Genomic DNA, 22,662 nt, shown 5'->3' with positions numbered 1-22,662 from the left:
AATTTTGTGTTGGTCGAATCGTACATCCCGAATAACAGGCACGCAGCACTCGACGAAAGTGTTTGCATTGTTACAGTTGGATGAATGTTCTTATTGGCTGTCAGTGTCAGTGTTGCAGTTCGCTGGTGGCTGGCTGGCTGGCTGGCTGGTTGATTACCGCTGCTGCTGCTGCTGCTCTAGCTATGGCTTTCGTTTTACTGTTCCTGTTTCTGCTCTTGCCGCTCTGTTGGTCTACTACCACACGTGAGGTGGTGGTGCTGTAGCGGTGTGCGGCAGCTATCGCTGTTAGTGCGCGCGCTCACGTCGATGTGTTGGGCTTATTCTTTGCTTTATTGTTTTGCCTTTTGATGTTACGGCACCAGCTTTACTATACAACTCCACATCGAACAGATGTGTTTGTGCTTGCATGCGTGTTTGCTTGTATGTATACCCATTCGCATTCTGGCGACAGTTGTTGTTTGTTTGGTTGGCCGTTGTGTTGGTTTTTGGTTTGTTGACGCTGCGTTGCTCTTTAAATGGAAAACGGCAATGGCAGCCAGCAGCGCACCACTACCACCATTATAATCATCATCGGGATCATTACCTTTGCCTTTGGCTGCGACAGCGCCCGTTTTGATTGCCCGTAACAGTCAACAATCAGCTATCGATTGCCCAGTTGTGGTGTGCGGTAAGGAAAGGTGAATATTTATTTATGTAGGTGAGTGAATCGTGTGCCGAGCCAGACGAGCTTAGTATTTTGTTGGTTGGTTGCTGGCGCGGTTGTTTGTCAGCTGGGAAGAATGTTGTTGACCAACCAAAATTGGTCTGCTGGGGGACAAAAGTCGCCACTTTAAATAACGCATTATCATATGGGTCAAAATGGTCGTAAGTATGTTTGCTTGTGTTATACATTTATATTTACGCAGAAGGCTGCAATTAAGTGTTTGCTATTCGAAATGAATGATTGTTGCCATTGGTAAGGGAATTACTTTCGTATGCAGCTGCGCCGCGCTAAAATAGGGGCGTACGCACATAACTCACAGAAGTGGCCTCGAGTAGCCTAGAACGAGTTTACAGGGATAGTGACGAGATGGCCACTCGTGACCAGAAGTAATTTGTTCGCGTGGTGCCTATGTTCGAAGAGCGAAATTTCAGAAGCCCTAGCAAATCAGCCCATGAAATTGAAATTTGAAAAGGTCGAGCCAAGGAGCACCAGGAGATTTGGTGGCTCCTAAAACACTCAGGCTAAAGAGCCCATTGTATTTAAAGCTCTGGAAAGGGGGTAGATAGTCAAGGAGGAAAGGAGAAAAGTATCAGTGAAAGAGATAGGAGAGAATAGAGACAGAGATAGAGATAGTTAGTCCTGTGAGAATTTTCCAGGTTCAATTCAGCCCATAAGTTTATAAATATTTCTTCGACATGATGAAGCGATTGCAAGAAAGAAGCTTCGACAAAACACACCAGCGCTGCCGGTGATGTATACTACTGCATAGACCAGGGGTGCCCAAACTCCTTGATAGTCCGAGCCATTTTTCAATATTGGAAATTTTTCGCGAACCACAATTGAATACGCATTTAAAAAATATGCAAAAAATGTATTAAAAAATTAAAAATTATTTTTTTTACATATTTTACTTAAAATTTAAAAAAAAATTACAAATATAATTTTTATAAAAAACATATAAATAAAAGTCCGCATATTATATTGAATTTAAATATTGAATACATTTTTTACTATTCTTGATAATTCTTTAAAATTTGGTAAATAATTAGTGACGGCACTTCTCAGTAATTTTTTGAAGTGCTGGCTAATTAATTCTGATCGGTGGTTGGATTTCACGAATTTTAAACGATTCACAAATGACCGTTGTTCCGAATATTTATCGAGAGCCACAAATAATCTCTCTGCGAGTCGCATGTAGCTCGCGAGCCGCAGGTTGGCTCCCCTGGCATAGACTAACAAAGTTACTTTTGCCGAAAAATCATATTCCAAACAAGTAAGGATGCCTAAATCCGGTCAGGACTGAACTCTATATACCCGCGTACACTTTAGCAAAATTTCATTTGAATTTACTTAATTTTTGGAATCAAACAAAGCCATAGACAATGAGAGTTGTAGCTTGTAAAAGCAGAAGGATGAAATGAAATTTAACATACATATAAAAGAGTGGGTGTAGTTTTTATTCGGTATCAATAATACAGATCTAAATGAAGTGGGGTGCAATCCCTGTACCAAGTTTGTGCAAGTTGTATTACGTCATTATCGACATACGAGCATTTATCAAAATGTGGACGCAACGTCGCCACAATTTACTTGTGCCGTATTTCTTTTCTCCCTTTGAGTCCTTTGCGCCGCCGCGGTGTAATAGGTCGGTTCATAATTCATACCAAATTTTAGTAATTTTACTTTGCTTATTATAGAGCTTTCACGTTTTTCATAGGTATTTGAAAATTTACTTTGTATGGGAGGTGAGCCTGATTTTTGAACGATTCCACCCATTACCATATGTAACACCATATCAAAGTAACTTTGGTTTATAAAAATATGTCTATATTTACCCCCGGTCCCTTTATGGTTTAAATCCTCCGTTGGACTCTTCTTTTAAAACCTTCGCTTGGGCAGCCGGGTCCTTGTTTGTGTCTTATAAATCTTCTTTGCATAACTGGCCTATACAAAGTTTTCTGTGATTTCTTTTAAGTAAAAAATTTCCATCTAAGCTTCCAAAATAGAAGTTTCCCGATTAACGCCGTTTAAAGATTAGCTGAAATTTACTAGAATGACTAGTAGTGTAAAATCTACAATAACTGAAATTGTTCAAGCAGGACATACATATGTATGTATGTATCTGAGCTTGTCCTGGTTCGCTTGGTTTAGGCACATTCGATTTATATCTTTATCTTATTAGGAACATAGTGAACCTTTCTATTGCCTACTAAAAAATTCAAATGTTTAAAATACTTCTTGGAAGTTTTACAATAGACGCATTCGATTCGCCACTTCTATCTGCTATTTTGAGCTCACTTGACGAAAAATTGGCATCTGAAAGCAATAGAGCAAGATTCGCCGCTAGCGAGTCTGGTATACCTCATAAAACTGATATAACTCACTACTTTCAATGCTGCCTAATCTCTTTTCTGATATTAGGCAAGTTTTATTAGACCGTCGTGTTTATACACCTTGTAATTGTTAGTTTTTAATCTACATTCAACAACAACATTGAGAAGAACGAGAACACAAAGGTATCGGCAGAGCATGAACATCGAAAGTAACGGGTTGAAGCAACAAATGCTTCCCTATATGAATGCGGCCTTACTAATACTCATTGAGTGTTTTCAAACAAATGTAATTTTTGCCTGCTACCAACTTAAGTTTATTTATACCAGTTGCTTCATCTATACGCCACTCACAATCCTTGGTGAAGAGGCCTAATATTACACATTACAATTAACTTAAATATATTTCTTAAACATCTTAAAATATTTTGATTTCAGTTGGTAATTAACAATTCACCTTAGTACTGGGAATCAGATTTTTAAAATAATACTTTTTTTCTAGATACCTTCTCTTCTGTCAGTGGATCTGTACAAATAAAGATGTGGAAGCTCTGTCATGTCTATTTGAAATCGCGCTGTAATCTTTAAATAACAGAAATAACCTGACCAATAGGAGCTGGATGGCTATGGTAAGTCTTTACGAATGATTGCACCGTCGCCACATTTTCATTTTTTACAAAAACTAAAAATTATTATGCAACTAATTTTAGATGAGGAATGCTTTTGAACATACATTTTTGAAATAAGAAAAAAACAATTTTTGGAATATAATTTAGGGATAATTTGACAGAAATAAATGACAGAATGCGAGTTTTTGCCCTATATCAAACGCTGTATCTAACAAGAGCTCCACTTTCGAACCTTTTTTCCAACATTTGTGGCCTTATTTTTTTGTATAGTATTTTGCTTGATTATGGTAGGCATTCAATTTGAACTTGATGAATTCTCACACCTTCATTAAAATTCACGAAACTCTATATAATCTTGACGACCTGTCCTTTGATTTGTGTTATAAATTAGAAGGGTGAAAATAAGGTATAGATATAAAAAAATTAGTTTAAACCCCACGAGGATTACCATTCTAGTATTTATAGAATGTTTTGCTGTGTTTTTAACGGAGAATGTTGAGGCATCTCGGCCATTTGCAGCTGGATGAAAGACCCATATGCTCAGTCCAACCCAGCTTTATCTTAAGTTTAATAAGGGAACTGGGTCTGGATGAGGTACTGTGATGAGTAGAGGGCACAAAAGACCGCGACGTCGAAGTACAAGCCTCCAATAAATCTAAATCTGCTCTTTCATATGGAAATAATAGGTCCTATTCGGGACAAAATGAATTGATGATGATTCATTCATTCATTGTTTACTCCATTGGTATTTGTTTTAATTGTCATCAGCTATAAAGATGATTTTATTAAATAAATAATTTTTAAATTTGTGTCAGTCAGTCATAAAAAATTATATAACTATTTCATAAATTTAATTTTTACGTGTTATAATTCGCCCATCAATTTATATTTGCCCACTTTTAATAAAAACTAATTATATATCTTCTTTTTCTTATACAGAAACTCCACTTCTCTATCTTTCGTATAATGCCCAATATTGCGCTCATTTTTTATCCCTCGATGCTGTGTGAAAAGCAACACTGCTACTTTCCATGCATACATACAAACATATGAATATATGCCAATGCGCATTATACGAGTGTTGTGTAGACGGGTTGACTACCGGCCGGCACGAACGCCACAGAAAATCAAACGTTGTCAAATACGCAAAGTGTTTACTACGAAGTTAGCCATTAATAGGATCTACAGATGAAAGTACTGAAATCTCAAATATCCAGTTCAGGAGTAAAGTGAAATGTGAGGAAATCTCAATGCGCGGTGTAGCGAAGTGATTCACTGTTGCTGTGGTGAAGCTGATGCAACAGGAGAATAGGCGAATCGTAAATTGCGCAATAAAAATTTCGAAAGTGAAAATGGCGATTAAGATGGAGCTGATGAACGGAAGCGCTGTTCGAATAATTAAAGTTTCCGCGGTGCTCGAAAAATTCCATGCATGCACTCACAACAGTTGGAAACAAACATACACACATACATTTTGGAATAATCGTAATTTCCACAAAAGGGTCGCTTCTTTTTGTGCGTTTCACTTACACATTTGGCACCTGCTTTTAAAATTCTAACGCATTTAATATTGCGTCGAAATTGAATATCACGCGCCCAAAAATGTCCAAGCAATCACACCAACAGGACAATGGCCGTCTCTGGAGGTAGGATGAATTGCAACGTTTTGATTGGAGATTTAATCGGGGCCATTGCAATCGCATGTGCCACTTGAGCTTATCACCAGCCACAATAATACCTCACCGAGCATCAGTTGCTGTGGCATGCCATAATGTACTCGAATGACCGCCCGACCGGCCGACCGCTTACTTATTTAGCGCAGCAGCTATTGCGTTGCTGCCGAATGGGGGGACTGTAGATTGGCCCAGCGTCGCTGGCGTTGTGCTTTTTTGTTGTGTCCATTATTGGTGCAAGTTTGTATGTGCGAGTACCTACTACTACTTACCTTTACACAATCCCGTTTATCGAGGGTGGAGTCCAAGCATTGATGATTGGCCTACGACCACTGCTGCAATGTTATGCCATTGGTAGATAATTTTATGGGCATTTTGAGCCTATAAACGAAAACCGGAAACAAACAAGCGAACGAATGAATAAATGCTCGTGCGCTACTTTATACGAATGTTTGTTGTCATGTTTGTCGAAATTATTCGCATACCTACACATAAACAATTAATTTCGTAAATTTGATCCGATGAGAGGGGAAAAGTAGCGGGTACGATAAGCGCAGCTGTTGGACGAACTGCTATAAGGTGAGTGCGCAAAAGAAGAGTACAGATGCAAAGTACGAAATTGAATGTAGATTTGTACTTTCGTATTTCTTGTTTATGTATTCGAAATTTATAAAGGAGTGTTAATTAGTTCAGATTATTTGATATATTAAGCTTAGATGATTTGTGATATATAATATGATTGGTATACACGCGCTGGATGTGGTATGAGGGTTAGGAGGTAAAAGGGAGTTCTGAAAACACCAAAATTAAAAAAAGTAAGGAAGTCCTAAATTTGGCTCGGACCGAATATTTTTATATATTTTTAATTTCTTACCTTTTCCATTGCTACCACGATACATTTGCTTATAATGGCTAAGTGCGTGGACCGAATTTGAAAATTATTATTATTATTATTTTTGTTTTTTTTTTTGCCTCCTTTATTAATTACACCTGTCGTAAGACACTAAGTGATTCTTTCTACAGCTTGGATTTTATAACAAAATGAAAATTATAAAACACAAATGTAGTCACTATATCGGCCTTTTGATTTTATTTAAAGTTAAAAATTTACGTTTTTGCAATAAGCTTGAATAAATGCCCTTTACAGACGGTTATTTTACTTAAATACAAACACAGTAAAGTAACAGGATTCGAACACTTCTTATTAATTCAAGATTTGATTTAATGCTATTTTTACCTAATAATACTACGAGTTTTATTAAAATTCTATTATTACAAATTTTCTTCTAAACGTTTGTAATACCGAGCAGAACGAATTGTGGTGTGGGACGAATTGTCAAACAAACGATAGTGAGAGAAATAGAGCGAATCCGAAAAACCCAGTCAACCCTGCATGGGGTTCGATAGAACTTTGCAGTTTTTAAAATAGTTAAATAAACCTTTGGCCTTCGATAAATCATTATTTTCAAAAATAGTGAAAATTTGGACTAAAAAATCGAAATAAAATATTTTCATAAAAATTTAAAATTTGGAATAAAAAATCGCGCAATGAATCGATAAATCATAATTTTCAAAAATAGTGAAAATTTGGACGAAAAAATCGCGCTAAAATAATATTTTCATAATAAGTGAAAATTTGAAAGAAACAATTTTTTATTCCAAATTTTCGGCTGCGGCGCTTTTTTGTTTGAGAATGTACAAAAAAACAAAAAAAATTCATAAAATAAAATTTTTGTGAAAAAAATAAATTTTTTGCCAGCGTCTCTTAGTATATATTTTACGATAATACAACATTTTCATAAATAGTATGAATTATAAAACCTAAGTTAAATGCTTGCTGCGTTAATTAATGCTTTATACATTTCTCTTCAACGATATTTGAGTACAAGATGCAAATACTGTCGTAGAAAACCTAATTTGTAAGCTTTTCCTGGGGGTTCTAGAGGGATCCTAGGAGGTTGGGACTTTCATCGTTATCATGGTGTGACCTTGCTCTTTCTATTGGGCATGGTGGACACGCTCTCTCCCTCTCCGCCCCCCATCCAAATATATCGTGGTAGTAATGGAAAGTTTAGCCTTTCCATTTTTTTGGCATGCATTGAGCTCTACCACAGAAGCAAAAATAATCGTTGAAAATATTTTGTTTTGTGAAAAAAAAGATTTTTTTTGTTTTGTTCTTTATTCTGACTCATTTCGATGAAGGTTAAATAAAAACAAGTTGATTACAATAAAATTTCTCATAAAATATGAAATGATATTTATTTATGGATTCGGTGGAAGGCAAGCAAAACATATAAAGGATGGTTAAATTTTAAGGGCCGGTGTTGATTTTGAATAAAATACAATTTTTTTAGGAAATTATTGTTATTTCTCTTTATTATGATAATATTGATATGGCTCAATTACGTATGGAACGCATTGCTCGATTGTGTATCTTTCCATGGTTCAAATTGCGTTAGTCTGAAATTGAAAAATGTCAAATGAAATGCAGAAAAAAACTTGACGTTTAGGTGTGGTTCACATTCAACATCGGCCCTTGAAATTTAACCACCCCTTATAAGAGATTTTTGAGTGCTGTTGACTTACTGGATTCTTACATAAAATACAATAGAAACGAGTTTTTCGACGAAGCTTTTTGCCTCTTGGCTGGTTGGTTGACTACAACATTCCCAGGAATAGTAATTCGTTGTTGAAAAATGATTCCATAGCCAAACGAGTAGTGAATTGCGAAATAACGGCTGGATTATTCATTTTCGATGTTTTTCGAAGGGCCAATGTGGCAAAAAATTTTGTCTCGCATCACTTTTTCTGAGCCCATCAATTACATTGCACATACAAAATGTAACTTGTGTATTTGTGCTATTTTTTTCAATTGAAATCGAAAAATTGAATTTATTTTCAATGTCGAAACTCATTCTCAACATACTGTATATATGTATAACTATATAGAGGCAGGAGAAGTCCAAAGGAGTTTTTGGTGTAATGTGGCACGAAAAGCTGAATTTGATTTATCAATAATTGTACTACTAATAGTAATTTAACTACAATAAAATTAAACAATAACGAATTTGCTTGAACATCGCTTTACTGTTGCTGCTTTCACAACGAATGTTTGCTTGGCGTTAGTGGAACTCTCAAGTGAGCATAGAAGTGGTGAATTGTCATAGTGAAGAGATTTTTAGAGGTGTTCTTGATAACACACCGTTCTTTGGCAACGAATTTGAACGAATTTGACAGAATCAACTGATGGACTGACGTCACTTGGGATATGTTTAACAAAGTTTAGCTTGCGTTAGTGATATACGAAATAAATGAACACAATCAGTGCTCATACCATGGCAGCGGTTTGTTTACGAACTATTGTGCGTTAGTGAAAGTTAGTTTTTTTTTAATTAAAATGAATATTTTTAAGTGCCGGATTTTAAATTGTGATAGCGTAAAAACCGTAGGCAACCAATCTTTAAGTTTTTTCGTTTTCCCATCGGACGCAACTTTGTTGGGAAAGTGGATTCAGTTCTGTCGAAGAGAAGATGCATTCAACCCGAAAATAAAGTGGTTGAACTCAACACCGTTTGTCTATTACTCCTTGAACATTTTTTCGAAATACTGTATGGTTCGGCAAACATAGCTGAATTGGTAAGGCAATCTAAGGACCAAAATTTTAATTTTGCACAGCAACTTCGCCAAAACACTCACGAAAAAGACCAAGCACTTACACCATAGAACCTATGTGCATGTAAAAAAAAAATTTTTTAGAAGAAGAGTGATTTTACTTGTAATTTCGTACTATGATTGCAACAAAAAACAGTTTCGCGGTGTTCAAGCAACTTTGTTTTTAGTCTCTTAGCTCACAAGCGACAAGCTCTGGTCTAGGCAAGGCCTTTCAAGTAGATACAATTAGAAATATTTTACGGATTTTGCCTATTTTTACCAAATGTAAACGTTCATTACGTATTTGAATATTTTTCGATGCATTTTGTGTCGTTTGCGTTTCTTTGGCCACAACAAATTGCTTTAAAATTTTTAACTTTGCAAATATGCATGAACATTGATCGTGAAATATGAACATTGCAAATATAAAAATATTTAAAAAAAAAGTTAAAAAAAAATAAAAAAAAAAATAAATAAAAAATACTAAAAAAAATATATAATAAAATATTAAAAAAATATATATAATAAAATATTAAAAAATATATATAAAAACATTTTTAAAATATATAAAAAAAATATTAATAAAAATATTAAAAGAAATAATATAAAAAAATAATAAAATATTAACAAAAATATATAATAAAATATTAAAAAATATATATAAAAAAAAATTAAATATATTATATTATAAAAAAAAATTTTAAATATATATAAAAAAATTAATAAAAATATTAAAAAAAATATAATAAGACTTTAACAAAAATATATATAAAGTTGTTTTTAGTATATACAAAAACAAAAATTTTAAAAATATATAAAAAAAATATTAAAAAAATAATATAAAAAAATAAGAAATAAAATATTATCAAAAATATATAAAAATATTAAAAGAAATAATATAAAAAAATAAAAAATTATAAAATTTCAACGAAAATATATAAAAAAAAAAATTCATAAAAAAAATATATAAAAAATATTAAAAAAGAATTTAATTAAGTAATACAGCGCTGCCAAATCATCAGGATTCAAGGACATTTGTTTCTTTGTTCACCTTCCGCCAGGTGGCTGATGACTTGAAAGCAGCTAATGAAAGTTTATACCAGTACAGCCAGCGCTGGGTTAACAGAGTTGGCTGTTGTTTTGCCGCTAATATACAACAAAATACTGCCATAATAAATAAATCAGCGCTACCAAATACATATTTAACAGCCCACATATTTTATTTACAAACCTTTAAGTGGTTGACGAATCGAAAACGCCTAACATTAAGTTAAATTAAATTTCTCTATTTGTCTCTTTATTTCATTTCAATTCTCAGTTATACAAACAAGCCCATACATACATACATATGTGTGTGCATGTTGAAGGCAAGCCACTTCAATTACACCCAACAATCAGCTGTAGTTTAGCGGCCATGCCAGAAATGTATCTGAAAAACCTGAGTACCGAAAAAAGTAACAACAAAACAAAAGAAGCTACAAGCAAATAGCAACACGCAATGGCACTTACACACATATAAAAACCTTGAGAGCACCAACTTCCAGCTACTCGCATTGCTGCGCGCCCGCTTTCCAATACACCAATCGGAATTGTTGCGTCGGAACGCGGCATTTAACGTAAACAAAAGACGAGCCCGCAGCGGCAGGCAACACAACCAATTCAGTATCCAGCAAAAGCGCATGCCATTTTGGAAGCAGGGTTGTCAATGCTTAGTTCATATTTGTAAATATTAAAATGTTGTGGAAACCTTGAACTCCATTAGGATTTTATTAATAATTATTTTCAACTAAAGAACAAAATTTATTTATTATTTATTGTTGCAAAATTTTCTTTGTTTTTTAAATACAAAAAATAAAGTTACAAATCAAAAAAAATATTTTGTACCACTATTTTTGACTGTAATTTTCTTTCGCTTCGCGTTGGCCACACTGTGTCATGTGGTCGCGTGGTCGGTGTCGTCGCAAACATTTGAGGTGTTGTATCTCGGCGCGCGTCACTTAACAGGTACCCAGCATTTTCAGTTGGCGAAAGCTGAATTTTATGAATTCCACTTCACGTAGCGGTTGTTTGATGTGCAACGTGCCAGCCGGTCACATGCTGAGGTAAACATTGTGCCACGCAACAACAAAGCGCGCCAGTTAAAGTGAAACGAATAGCTGTTGGTGGTGATGGTGCTCAACTTACGCACTAGCAGCTGTTTACTAGAGAGTGACGAATGGAAGTGACGAGTTGGAGTGGCATACGGAGCGCGCTATTGGCGTGAGTGAGTACAAGCGAATGTTTTAATTGAAGAAACTACCTTGCGCCTAAAAGTATACAATTGTGAATGGGTATGTGAATAGACTATTTTATGCGCACTAATTTATGTGAAAAACCGGTTAGATTTGTGTATTTTATTTCATGCTAAAGCCAAATTTATGAAACGTTAACCCTTAGAGGGTAAGCTTATTTTAAAATCTGTAAAGGTGATTTTCTTTCTATCGACTTGGGCTTTCTTCTAATTTTGTGTGAAAAATTAGGCATACAACTTTGCCGCATTACTAAGAGAGTCTAATCAGACAAGCGAATGAAGAGAAAAATGGATAAAGTGCAATGGTGTGCGAATGTGAAACGACGAAGAATACCCGTTAAGATTTTAAGAGATTTAAAATACAATTTAAAAAAATTGTACCCGAATGTTTTATTATACAGTATTTGAAAGAGTTTATATTGATTATATAGGATGGCGCAAAATTAATCACCCTCTCGGAACATGTCTAATTTTTACAAATAACGTCGTGCGCAAATCATATTTGACACTTGTGAATTAGACAGCAGCAGAATACAAATGGACAAGTAATGGAATGCGTCAAGGTCAAAATAAAGATTTGCTATCACACAAAATATTTTTTTTTTACTTAATAAAAACGTTATTAAAAAAAAACAAAAAAAAAAAAAAAATCAAGAGCAACAAATTCTCAACTCTTGAGTTTATCAGAGGCTGCGCCGTGTGATTATTATTTCTAGGTAGGTATTGATATAAAAAATAGGCATGTCATTAAAAAATTTCTACCATATCTCATTCTCATATAAAAAGTCAAGTCAAAAATCAGAATTTAATAAAAAAATTCTAACACATCCCAGTATTTATATAAAAGAAAAGACTGAAATGAAGGTGTTCAGGTAAATTGTGCTATTTGCAAATTTTTTTGAATATTTCCAAATAAATTAATAAATTTTTTGAAATGGCAATTGCTCGAAACCCATCATATCCAACGATTTATTGCCAAATTGTTGCATTTTTCTTAAGAAATCTACGAAAAAGGTTTTGTAATTCGCACTTCGACTTTTATTGACGTTTCGATTGAAGCATTTTTTGGTGCAGTTGACCCTCCTCTTATATATTGGAATTCAAAGGCATTTCTAAAAAGTCTCCAATAGAATTCTGAGAGATTTTGAGCTTCCATCTTCTTTGAGGGCTCCAACTTGGCCACGCTTTTCGAATGCAGCGACAGAGGAAAACTGTTTTGGTAGTGATACTCTAAAGAAAACACCCATTTACGAGTGGCATGGAGGCTTGAGAAGAGATCGTGAGTCCATCGAGGATAACGAACGTAGTGGCATGCCGTCGACATCGCAAACAGATGAAAATATCAAGAAAGTGAAAGAAAAATGTATCAAAAACCGCAAATTAACCATCAGAAAGCTGGCAGAGGACTTGTATCTTGCTTATGGATCCGTTCAAGACATTGTTCATTTTCAAGTTGAGTTGCCGCAAAGTTGGTTCCAAAGGATCTGCATTTCATGCAAAAAAAAAAAAGAATCAAGGCCACGACTTCTAAGGCTGAACCCGACCCAACATTCATCAAGCGCATCATCACTGGAGATGAGACTTGGGTTTACGAGTACGACACGAAATCCAGACATAAAACACCAGGTGAGTGAGTGGAGAGCTCCGAATGAATTAAGACAAAAAAACAAAAACACGTCGTTTTTCAGTCAAACAAGACAGCGATACTCACGGTTTTTATGGAGTAAAAAAGAATTGCACACCACGAATTTTTAGGAGGAAAGTTAATAAGGACTATTTTTTGGACGATATGAGACATTTACGTGCAGCAATTCGCCAAAAGGATTTGTGGGAAAACAACTCGCACATTTTGCACCAAGATAATGCACCGTCGCGTAATGCCATCATTATCCGTCAATTTTTGACCAAGAACGAACCGAATACCATCCAATACCCATCGAATTCACTTGACATGGCTCCCTACGATTTTTTTCTAATGTTTAAACGAGTCAAAAAACAGCTACGGGGAACGCGGATTAGCAGCCGAAACAGTCGAAAGGGAGTAATGGAAAAATCGAAGACGGCTCTGATGGCTATACCGAAAATAGAGTTCCAGAAATGTTGCGAGAGCTGGATCAAAACCTGGCATGCATGAGTTGCAGTTGATGGGGAATACTTTAAGGCGATATATTCCCTTTGGGGAATAAATTCATATTTTGAATTTTCTGAAAATAAATATATTCCGGGAGCTTTCTGATCACGGTGGAATGTAGAAGCTTTCAAAGTAAAGCAAGCGAAACAAGCCTGCATTGGGCCAGCACCTTAAGGAGTTTAGCTCTATTGCTTAAAATGCAGGGCCGAATTTGTGGTAAATTTTTATCTTTTTATTCCATTTTTCTTTTTTCGCTCCAGAATTTAGTGGTACATTTTCAACACACTTTTATTAGGTCGGGTTGTACAGTTCTGTGCAAAAAAAACCGGACAGCTAATTTACCCTATTTAAATTTCTATAGCTTGAGTATAAAGCTTCTTGGCGGTAAGTAGCTTTTTTTGTGTATAAATAAAATAGTTTTGAACTAATTTGTATCATAATTTAACCAATAAGTGAAATAGTTGATACGTGGCAAGTGTTAATATCAAAAATATGCCAAGATCGAAGCAAATGGGAGCTGTCGTTAAGGGGCAAATAATTGCACTATCACAGCAAAAATTGTCCGTACATCACATTGCTGCTAAAGTAGGCTTCAGCAAATCATCTGTTGCCGATTTTTTAAAGAAATTTGCAGAAACGGCTTCAACGGAGCGAAAGAAAAGATCTGGACGACAAAAAAAGACGTCGCCTGCTGAAGACCGGATGATTAAGCGGATGTGTATCCAGGACCGTTTCAAATCTTCGGCAGACATCAGGAAGGAGTTCTTGGATGCAACTGGCGTCGAAATAGATTCATCTACAGTGCGTAGGAGATTGATAAATGCCGGTTCTGTAGGAAGACATCCAGCAAAAAAGCCGTTTTTGAACGAAAAAATGCGTCAAAAACGATACCGAGGGGCCAAAACTCATGAAAACTGGACTGTCGAGCACTGGAAGAATGTGATTTTTTCGGATGAATCCAAGTTTAACCTCTTTGGATCGGATGGTATCCACCATGTGAGGTGCAAATCTGGCGAAAGATATAAAACTGGATGCATACTGCCTACTGTAAGACAGTCAGTTGGTAGAATGGTATGGGGCTGCTTCAGCTATGACGGAACGAAAGCACTGACTCTTATTGATGGTAGGGTGAACGGAGATGCTTACATTTCAATTTTAAATAAGCATTTAATACCTGTCATTGAGGAGCAGTATTCTCTAAGAACGGACGTTATATTTCAGGATGATTCTGCGCCAGGCCACCGATCTCACAAAGTAAGTTATGATTTTTGTTAAATTTTGCATTTTGCTTCACTTTCATAACCCTCTGTACATAGGTAGTTGCCAATAGAATGATTGTAAAATTTACTATATCAAGCATCCCACGCTTTTAACTCTAATTTGAATTACTCTATTTGTATCTTAATTTTTGTTATAATTCTGTTCTGAGGTAGTTGACTATGACTGATCGTTCGATTTGCTATTACTTCAATATAGGTCTCTTTGTCATTAAAATTTATTTTCTACTTTTTAGTTCGATTAGCAATAAAAGCGTGTTTTTTAGTTTTTTTAAACTATTTTTTATTTATTTTATTTAAAATTTTTTATTTTATGTTTCTTTTATCGCTCCAGAAATTTGTGATCACTTTTTTTATTTTTATTTTTTTTTGCTCCAGAAATTTCTTGTAAATCTTTTATTCTATTCTAATTTCTTTTATTTTAATTTTATTTTTGCTCCAGAAATTTGTGGTAAAGTTTTTAATTTATTTAATTTTTTTAACTATTTTTTTATTTTATTTGAAGTTTTTTTTTATTTTTATCTTTTTGTTCCAGAAATTTGGGTCAATTTTTTGTTTATTTAATATATTTTTATTTATTCGCTCCAGAAATTTATGGTGAATTTTTTATTTTATTCTAATTTTGTTATTTTATTTTTATTTTTTGTTCCAGAAATTTGCGTAAATTTTTTATTTTTTTTGTTTTTTTGCTTTATAAATTTGTGGTCAACTTTTTATTTATTTGAAGTTTTTTATTTTATTTTTATTTTTGCGCTCCAGAAATTTGTGGTAAATTTTTTATTTGATTTAATTTTTTTAAATTATTATTTTTTCGCTCCAGAAATGTATAGTAATATTTTTTATTTTATTTAAAGTTTTTTTTTGTTTCAGAAATTTGGGTAAAGTTTTTTATTTTATTTTTATTTTTTCGCTTCAGAAATTTGTGGTCAATTTTTTATTTTATTTAATTTTTTAAAATTATTTTTATTTTTTCGCTCCAGAAATTTACGGTATTTTTTTTTATTTTATTTAAAGTTTTGTTTTTATTTTAATTTTTTCCTTCCAGAAATTTGTGGCAAATTTTTTATTTTATTTTTGTTTTTTCCCTCCAGAAATTTACGGTATTTTTTTAAATTTTATTTCAAGTTTTTTACTTTATTTTTATTTTTTCGCTTCAGAAATTTGTGGTAAATTTTTTATTTTGCTTAATTTTTTAAAATTATTTTTATTTTTCGCTCCAGAAATTTGTGAACAGATTTTTATATTATTAAAATTTGTTTACTTTTTCGCTCGAAAAATTTGTGGTACATTTTTTTTATTTTATTTAAATTTTTTTATTTTATTTTTATTTTTTCATTTTTTTTGCGCTCCGGAAATTTCACTGCATATTTGCATGCAGATATTAATGTGAAATTTTAACATTTCAAAGAACTTTTGCACAGAAAAAATTGCACGGAAAAAATCACAAAACAGTAAAAAAAACTAAATAAGCTGTCACATAAGACAAAACGAAAAACACGAATTTGACGACGTAGTGTTGACAGTTTGGTTATTTCCTCATTAATAACTTTAACGATTTAGGCGAAAGGGTAAAAAAGTGTAAGAATTACTTTGCAAAGACAAAAATTTATTAAAAACATATTTGTTTTCACACGCTTATTATTTTATTTTACATGCACTCGCATTTTTTAATTTTTAATTTTTTTTACATCTCGCCACGCAATTCGACTGACACAGCCACTTTAGCGACGCTTCACTCGCAGATGTATTTCCTCTTTATTTTTTTTTTTTAATTTTATTTAATTTTTGCTTAATTTTTATCTCTTTTTTGTCGGCCTAATATATCTAACGCATTTTTGAGAATGTTTTATGTTTTCGAAAATTAGCCAAGTATGCGCGGCATTTCTAATTTATGTTTCCACACTTAATAGCCTGGGCTTAGCAGCCAGCGCTGACGTGGGAGCGACTGACCGAAGCGAATAATTTCACGAATTGTTTTTAGCTTTTGAAAAAAAAATATATATATAAATACCGCACGCATTTACAAATATTAAGAATTAAATTCGTCGCGAGCTGACAGGCGGGCAAATGTGTCGAAAACGTTTGTAGTTTTCTTAAACAGATGGTCGTCTCTTTGGGTTTTCTAGCTGTGATTTTAATCTTTTGGCGCGGGAATTTAAATTTAAAAAGTTTTTAGCTGAACTAACAGAAACACACAAAGTGTGATTACTAAGTAAAGAAACGCTTTACAGCTTGCTTTCATTTCATGCATAAATAATTATTTGTTTTGCTCTTAAAAACTTATTTTAAGCACTTAAAATATCTCAATGAATTCTAAAAAAATGTTCCAAAAATGTTTTTAAAATCCCCATAAGCCTTGAGATATGCTCCTAGATTTCATAGACAGTGCGTTTAATAAATATAGTACAGAGACTTACTGATAAAGTTCTTCTTCTTCTGGCCCCACAGGCCCCTTTTCTGGCCAGCTCATCTACCTCGCAGTTTCCTGCAATGTCGCTATGACCAGGCACCCAGATGAGCCTTATATAGAGGAATTCGGATACGATCGAAAGTTGAGTCAGGCATTTTCCAACCAATTTTGAGTGCACCATCCTTGAGGCCAGGGTCCTGATTGCCGTCTGCTGTCGGAGTTGATATTAACCTCTGTGACAGTTATGACACAAGTGAGCATCCTAATTGGCTTTTTCTTTAATTGCCGCTACTTCTACTTGGAATACATTGCTGTTGTCCGGTAACCTGAATTTGAGTCTGACGATGAGCTACTTGTAGAATACTCTTCCGCTAAGCCTTCCATTCAATTTCGAGCTATCTGTGAACCGGTTCACCAGACCCTGCCTCCAAATACTTCACTTCGCCCACTTTTTCTTTGAAGGAATGTGAGTGGAGAATGTTCGGCTCGAACTAAGCAGAAGTGCACATTGATCAGCCGCCAAAGGGATGAACCTAAAGTTCTTTAGAGTACTTGAGTGTCTGTAATTGAGGTAAAGTTTGTAGCCTGAGCCTCTCAGTCTGATTGCGGCACGTGTAGCCGCAGCTTTGCCTCCTATTTGTGGTATGCGTCATGATGTTGTTCCACAAATGGAGGGATCTACAGATTTAAGCCAACTTCTAGCGGCAGATATTTTTTATGAGGAGTTTTTTCATGTCAGAAATACACTCGGAGGTTTGCCATTGCCGAGAGGCGACCACTATTAGAAAAAACTTTTCCTTCTTGTTGGTGTTTCGAACCTACGTCCTCCGAATTCCGAACCCATTCGGCTACGGCGGCCGAAATTGTTGAAAAACTCGAAAATTTTCGAACAAACATTTGAACAGTTGAGCAATGACCCAGTGTCGGCGGGTATCGCAATGCTCGATACCCGTGCATCTGGAGCTTTAGTAGTTACGTCACACCTAAAACGATATGTTTCTCAATTTTTGATCACAGTAGTAAATGTTTTTCTTGAAACTTATCTAAGCGCAAATTTCTTCATTTTCAAAATTCTTCAGCAGTCATTCATCCAATTTTAATTATCCATTGCCTAGCGACTGCTTTTCACATTTTAAATCTCTTCTTTTAATTTATAACTTGACACATTTCTCTGTGTTTCGATATTTTTATTTTACATAAATTTTCATATTTCTTTTTTTATTTTTTTATTTTTTTATTTGATGTGTGTTTAGATTTTTTACGCGCGTTTTGATGTCCAAATTAAATTGTAAGAGAAATGGCTTTGTGTGATAATGGGCCATTTGTTCGACATAAATTTATGAGGGGCTCTCATATACATTTACACATACACACATACCTGTGAGTGCGTGCATGCAAACTGGGGACCGTGTGTTACCGTTTTCAATGAATGAGTGTTGTTTTTTTTGTTTTTGTATACATTCGGCGGCCGCCGTAGCCGAATGGGTTGGTGCGTGATTACCATTCGGAATTCACCGAGAGGTCGTTAGTTCGAATCTCGGTGAAGGCAAAATTAATAAAAACATTTTTCTAATAGCGGTCGCCCCTCGGCAGGCAATGGCAAACCTCCGAGTGTATTTCTGCCATGAAAAAGCTCCTCATAAAAATATCTGCCGTTCGGAGTCGGCTTGAAACTGTAGGTCCCTCCATTTGTGGAACAACATCAAGACGCACACCACAAATAGGAGGAGGAGCTCGGCCAAACACCTAACAGAAGTGTACGCGCCAATTATTTATTTTTTTTTTTATACATTCACACTTGTTTCTCTTTCATATCCCATATGATTCTGACATCTCTTCCCTCGCTTAATAGTCATTTTGCTTATCGTGGCGTGTGATTGCCGTGTGATGTGTTGCTTTGAGGTCAGATGGCATGGCGGCAAATTTATGCGCACCGCAGATTTGCTACCGAACGTGTGACTATTTAACACATTTATCTATGTAAGGGGAAGTGGGAAAATTTGTAGGTAGAACGACATCAAACATAGGGGATGTTAACACGTTAATTGAGCATATCATTGAATGAGTAACGCTGTAGTGGCGTTTGATTGGTATCTGGAGAGCGAGTGTTTGGTTTTTTTACTTTATTTGCAAATGAGAAATGCAATTATATGCACATACGATTTGTTAATTAACAATGATTATAAAATACTAAAATATATGCACAAAAAAAAAAAAAATAAATAAAAATAGAACAATGGTTGCAAATACCTAATTATTAAATTTGTTTTGATCCCTTTTTTATCTATTATATTTTTGCAATATCAGTTACTTAAAAAAATAATATTATTAGAATATTTCAGAAGACATAGAAATGAACAAAGTGCTAAGGTATAGCATTTAGAAGCATCTGATATTGGTATGAAGATACAAAAAAAACCTCATCCGGGTTCATTGGATCTGGCCGGTGGATAAAGGGTTAAGTAAGAGGGCTCTACTAATATTAAAAAAATGAGTTTTGAAATGATCAGTAATAATATTACATCTCACTAGAGTTTATAATACTTAAATAATTTATATCCTTGGACTGAATATGCGGCCAACTTATGTACAACACAAAATACGATGCCGTACACGTTACTGGCATTGTTGGTCTTACGACCAAAGCCGTTCGTGGCGTTTTCTCTATCTCAAGACCGATTTTTTCATAGTCTGACTGGCCACTTAAGGGGAAAAGAATGAGATTCCCTTTCCTAACTATAGAACTTCAGTAAGTTAACTTCTGATTAAAGTTTATCGGAAGATAAGCTGCTGGTTAGCTGCTAACAGAAACAAAAAGTGGCAGTGAAAATAATAAATAAAACTCTGTTTTCTTTTTTTAATTTTGCAAGTTTAAGTTTATTTTTAATAATAAATTATTCGGGGTAAATTAATTTATATTAAGGAGTTGGGTCACTATATTTTTTCAAAACTCAAAAATATCATAAACTCGTTTTTGACGTGATAACGTCTTATAATTCGATGTAGCCGGCTTCACGCAATAAAAAATGCGTCGTTATCTTGTTCATACGTTCGACATCTGGCTCTCTCCTACTTGAGTGAGCATATATATGTATGTATATGCGCATTTGTATATAAATTCACATACTTGAATTTGCATATGCCTTCTTCCTGTGTGCATGGTAATGAACCTTTTCTCTGTTGAGAATAGGACGATGATAGGAAAAGTGTTTCGAGTGTAATGTGTCTTGAAAAAGTCAAATCGATGATTGTGCCTCTCAAATAAAATTGAAATTTTCTTTTGAAAAATGCAACCATTCCATCAGTATTTTCTTATGACGTTGTCACGTTAAACTATCGTCAGTAAACCGACATTACAGCCAACCTCTTTTTTGCTTAAAAGTAAACCTAATATCTTTAAAATTACCAACTGAAAATGTAAAGATTGGAATATCTCTAATAGTCTTAGAGTTGGAAATCTAAATGCAGATATCTCGAGCCCACCTAAGTATTTGGCGGTGTTGCAGTATGAGATTTGCACGCCGTTTACGTGTTGTGGTAGATATTTGATCTTCTTCTGTGTGAAGTCTATATGAACCGATTTTGTTTCGTTTAGTTTTATGCGCCATTTAGTGGTCCACTCGGAGTTGTTATTTGAATAAATTTGAAGTTTTTCGATTGAATCAATCTGAGTTTCTCCAATCGACAAGATGGCTGCGTCGTCAGCAAAAGTTGCTGTGAAGCAATTTGTGAGTAAATATTTATAAAACTCACTAAAAAACTTGACTACTACACTACACTTTTTAAATTTTTTTTTATGAAATATTGTAGTATAATATACCACAGCAAATCATCATTATACAACAAATCAAAGTTTCAAACTTTGTTCAAATTAAAAAAAATATACAATACAGTACAATCGTGATAGTCCGACATTTTTTAATCCGACACGTTCGGTAATCCGACAACCTCATAACGTCTATGGATGCAATTGGCATTATTTTATTTTGATCAGTCGTAGCAGAGCAGCAGAGGGGGATTGTGTTTTGTTTCCCGGTCACAACGTATTTGTCATTAAATTTGAACGACGCCAGTTCTCTCGCGATTTCTGACGGTGTTGATGTGATTTTTTTCTGTCTTTTCGTGTCATTAAATGGAACCTGCGGTAGTCCGGAATATTTGATAATCCGACAACGAGTCGGTCCCGTATGTGTCGGACTATCACGATTGGACTGTATATAGAAATATTTTCATCAGGATTTCAATCTTTTTAATCAGAATTAAAAGAAGAAAAAAAATTGGATACACAGTTTTATAACCCAATAATTTTATTGTAATAAAGTGTAAGTTTGAAGTTCATGAAATGAATGATCGAACTATTTTTAATTTTTATATGGAATAAACCACTCAAGACCGTCAGCCAAAAAATTGGCAAAAATCAACGCCATTTTTGAGCCACTTGAAATTTGTACTTTATTCTAAATATAAAATTGAATGAGTTATAAAACTGGATACTCGAAATGTTTCTAAAAAGTTTAGCGAAAAAGTTTGAAATTTTCATGAAAATTTCTCGATTTTTTTTTAGTTGCACGAATTTTGAAACTTGTATTTTTTAAAATAAAGCAACTGACTACCAAAAAATATTATTGAAAATCATAATTTTTTCGGGCTACCCCTAACCTCTTAAAGTTCATTATATAGCAAAAACCAAAGTTAAAAACTACGTATAAAATTAAAAAAATTCCAAAAACTTTATAAAAAATAAAAATAAAAATTTAACTAAAAAAATATTTAATAAAAAAAAATGTATAAAATTCCAAAAACTTTATAAAAAATAAAAATATTACAAAAGAAATATTTAATAAAAAAGAAAATTTTCGGATACGCAATTTTATAGCTCTTTAAATTTTAGCCTAATAAAGTAGAAGTTTGAAGTTGCTCGATATTTCTTGTGATTTTTGATCATTTTTTTCCTGATGGTGTTACGCATTTTTCCCCTGCAACGAATACTCGACATTTTTTAATTTTTATTTGTATGTGGAAAATTCACACAACACCACCAGAAAAAAATTGTCGTACTTTGTTGTTCTAAAAATTCATGGGCTATAAAACTGCGTACTCGAAATGTTTCTAAAGATTATGATTAAGGAAAATTTGAATTGTTTTGTTAAATTTGGGTCGATGAAGTCACTCCTATTTGATTATTTTTCTCCGCAAATTTTAAGCCATCGTATTCCTATTTATAAAGTTTACAACCCAGCCATTGCTAGCGTGGGCACCTCAATGCTTTTACTGAATTTTGGCATACGACTTGTAGTTGGAAAGTTTTTGACCCTTTGATCCGCAAACCAATTGAACAACGCCGTTTCCTTTTTTGGAAAGAGTTTCCCTTTTACCTGGACCCGGTTCAGATCGTGTAAGAAACCTTAAAGAAACCTCATTATTTTTTTTAAATACGAGTTATTGTTGCTCTATGCACGTGAAAATTTTTAGCTAATCCATTCACTGAAATTCCCGCATTTAATTTGTTTAGAATATCAGCATTTTCTATTATTGTAAGCAGCGTAGATTTTCTTTTCGCCTCTTATG

At 34.0% G+C, this 22,662-nt stretch overlaps 1 long non-coding RNA gene across 1 annotated transcript; it reads left to right on the top strand.

Annotated features, from left to right (window-relative positions):
• The first annotated feature begins 709 nt into the window (after positions 1 to 709).
• LOC128863949 (uncharacterized) lies at positions 710 to 10,817 on the top strand. The gene is made up of 4 exons (XR_008454638.1): positions 710 to 864; positions 3,536 to 3,662; positions 4,602 to 5,914; positions 10,305 to 10,817. It is a non-coding gene; the product is annotated as an uncharacterized LOC128863949 (long non-coding RNA).
• The last annotated feature ends 11,845 nt before the right edge of the window (positions 10,818 to 22,662 follow it).

Source organism: Anastrepha ludens, chromosome 5 (genome assembly GCF_028408465.1).
Source record: "Anastrepha ludens isolate Willacy chromosome 5, idAnaLude1.1, whole genome shotgun sequence".
Lineage (NCBI taxonomy): Eukaryota > Metazoa > Arthropoda > Insecta > Diptera > Tephritidae > Anastrepha > Anastrepha ludens.
This window is presented reverse-complemented; position numbering and strand designations above follow the sequence as displayed.